The sequence below is a fragment of the Manis javanica genome, chromosome 5 (genome assembly GCF_040802235.1).
Source record: "Manis javanica isolate MJ-LG chromosome 5, MJ_LKY, whole genome shotgun sequence".
Classification (NCBI taxonomy): Eukaryota; Metazoa; Chordata; class Mammalia; order Pholidota; family Manidae; genus Manis; species Manis javanica.
Genome location: NC_133160.1, coordinates 29,107,172 through 29,110,670, shown reverse-complemented (window position 1 = coordinate 29,110,670; position 3,499 = coordinate 29,107,172). Strand labels below are relative to the sequence as shown.

Below are 3,499 nucleotides of genomic sequence, written 5' to 3'. Positions count from 1 at the left end.
GGAAGCAGGGAGGGGAGCGGGGAAGTGAGACAGGAAAGGGAAGATAGTCCCAGTACAGGGTGTGTTATCAAACCAGTTACTTGTGTGAGCAATCGGAGCTTAATTGCACAGGGGAAGCTCTGGGAAATGGTATAGGACACATGCCGCAGAGAGGTAAGGGTACTAGAGTATTTGAGGGTGTTTATACACTAACTACCATCAGCCATTGCTGAGGGCTGCCAGGGGAGGGGTGTTAGTTACCATGGGGATCAACGCAGAGATGCAGATACTGGTTGATCAATCTTTTATTTGTTTATTGGTCATTTAGGTCTCCCCTTCTGTGAATTAGGCATTCATATCGTTTGCCCATTTTTTCCTATTGGGTTGTTTATCTTTTTCTTATTGATTTGTAGGAGTTAATTATATATTCAGATACTAATCTTTTTCTATTATATGTGTAACAAATACATACTTTCCAGGTTTGGGTTTATCTTTTCACTCTATGGTATCATCCAATAAATAGTTCTTCTTTTGTAATGTAGATGAATTTGTCAGTCTTTTCTTTATAGTCTGTGCTTTTCACATCTTGTTTAAGAAATCTCTTTTCTTACCTTGAGGTAACAATATACTGGGCATGTTGTTTTTCACAGATAGTCTTTAATCCACCTGGAAATTATTTATATGATTATGCAATGTAGGAATTCAATATTTAATTTTTATAATGGAGAATGTCAAATTAAAATAGAACAGTACAAATTAACAGTTTATATCACACATCTCTGTGCACAACCCCAATCCTCTCAGACTCAACACCCAGCTTTAATTATTAACTTGTTTCAGTTGACCATTGCTCTGTAACAAATTACCCCCAAACTTAGCTAACTAAAACAGTAATAAACATTCATGACCTCACACAGTTTCTGTGGGTCAAGATTTCAGGAGTGACTTACTTGGGTAGTTCTGGCTCAGGCTCTGTCATGAGGCTATTAGTCAAGTTGTTAGCCTGGGCTGCTGTCATCTGAAGACTTAACTGGGACTAAGGTGACTCACATAAGGCTACTAAGATGTTGCCAGGGAGCATCTGTTTCTTGCCACATGGACCTCTCCATAGAGTTGCTAGAGTGTCCTCACAGCATGGTGGCTGGCTTGCCCCTAAATGATCCAAAGGAGAGCAAGGTGGAAGTTGAGTGACAATTTTGACATAGTCTTAGAAGATATACAAGATCACGCAAGCGTATGCTGAATACAATGTACACTTCCACTACATTGTATTCATTAGAAACAAGTCACTAAGTCCTACCCACACTTAAGGAAAGAGAGACTAGGTCCCATTTTTTAAAGAGAGTAATATCAGAGTTAGTGGACTTTTTTCCCCCAACTGTATTAGTCTTTTTTTATTCTTTTGGTAATCTCTCCCAGAGTTAACTACTTCTGTTTGTAGGTGATTAAATGTGTAGGGAATCCACTTCAAATGCTGGCACTGCTCTGAGATTGGTCTTTTCCCTTTACTTCACTCAGAATTAAGACTTTTGATTCTTGGTTTTTATATTCCAATCTCCGAAATAGTTTTCACTGTAGACGTTATCTGAAGACAGTCTTATGCTTTCTAGTAGTGGTCTACAACCAAGCTCTAACTTCTCCAGGAACACTGTACAAGATGGGTTTAAGTACGTATTAAGTTAAGAGGCATTCTCTCAAATGAGTTTAAATGCATTTTATTTTTAGACAACCTACATTACATGTTTTTTCTTTAAAACAATGCCTCCACTCCATAAATCAAGGTCAAAATAAATGAAGAGCTTGAGATGACATCAGTCTCATTTATCTAAGTCCTGGTGTTGTATGGATGAAAAGTGTCAGCCAGTTACGATGACAGGTCATAGAGCCAAACAGCCAAATTTGTTAACGTTTTCCCATTTCTAAACCATCCTTACAGAAAATGTTATATGGGATCACACCATCCTCACGGTAGCCCAGCAGAGCAACCATGACATCTGGACTCATAGTTTGACCAATAAAGAACTGGGAGTTTTTGAAATTAGCAAGAATGTGCTTCATTTGTTCTGCAGCTTCTGTCATAAAAGGTTTTACTCTTTCTGGTCTCTGCGCTTCAAGTTTGCCTTAATTGATTTCATATAATCTTTGATGTACTTCTTGGAGGCTTCTTTTGTGAAAATGGTTTCCTGCAAGCAATGGTTCCTGACAATATCAGCACCAGTGATTTCTGTGCTTTGGGGGCCTTCAGTGGAGGCATTTCCAATGAGCGAGTCATCAGTGTTACCCTCTGTCCTACTCACCATCTTCCCATCCACCTCCAGGCACAGCTCAGCCGCCTGTGATCTGTATCTTGTAGATGTCTGAGGGCATCTCATCATGGCTGATGAGATCCAGGTAGATGATCTTGATGGCAGCTGGAGGGAGAGGAGGGAGTGAGCTCGGGGCAGCTAGAGGGCCCTAGGGGGAAGGGGAGAGGGCGGAAAAAGTAGTGGATATTTTTCAAACCAGTGCATAACTCATGGCCAATCTTGTTCCAACTATGCCTCCATCCACTCTCCCTTACACACTAGATTACTTTGAAGAAAATTCCAGACATTTCATTTCATGTATAAGAACTTCAGTAAGAATTTCTAAAAGATAAGCCTTGGAGAATTGTCATAACCTCTATACTGTAATCACACAAAAGTTAACATAATTGCTTAATATCACCAAATATCCAGTCAGCGTTCAAACTTCCCTGATTATTAATTTCTTCTCTTTTTTTAAAAAAAACAAAACAGTTTATTTCAGCCGTCCCAGCGTGTAACTCCAGATCCTCTCAGGCTCTTTTAATTCATCCGTTGCTTCCTAGATCTGTTCTGCATGGGCTCCAACCAGCTTCACACAGGTTGTAGCCTGGCACTCCTCGGGGCCTCTTGTTAATGCTGCCAAGTGTAATATGTAGAAATCTGCTTGGCTCCCACAGGCGCAACCCAGAAGTGGCAAGGACTTAATGCTCTCTGAGGCAAACTTTGACCAATATAGAATGAGAACCAATGGACAACTGCTTTCCATTTCATCCCCAGGTCAACAGTTCTAAAACACAGTACATGCACCATATCAGGTCTATGGGATTAAGGACTCACCTTCAGGGGTGGCCAACTTGAACGTGCTTCCTTGTGTTGATTTTCACTGCGTATCAGCCTGTCTCACTTATCAGCTCCCACTCCTGCTCTCTGAGATCACGCTCCTCAAGAAAGTGTTTGCACATGGCTTTTTTTTTTTTATCAGATTATGCTTTCTGGGTTACTCAGGCTAAGACACTTTGGTTCCAGACAAGGTCCAAACAAGGTCACACTTTGCATTTGATTGATTTGCCTTTTCAGTTCTCTCTGATCTACAGGTTCCATGTGCTCCCACTTCTTTTCTCTTGCAATTATTTGGTTACAACAAAGAACAATTTGATGGGAGGAGTTTACCACATTCTAGAGTATGCTGATCTCTCTTGCTATTGTGTTGCTTATCATGTCACTCTATTTCCTAT

At 40.4% G+C, this 3,499-nt stretch overlaps 1 pseudogene; it reads right to left on the bottom strand.

Moving 5' to 3' along the window:
• Positions 1–1,881: 1,881 nt before the first annotated feature.
• Positions 1,882–2,381, bottom strand: LOC108400182 (translationally-controlled tumor protein pseudogene; annotated as a pseudogene).
• Positions 2,382–3,499: the final 1,118 nt, after the last annotated feature.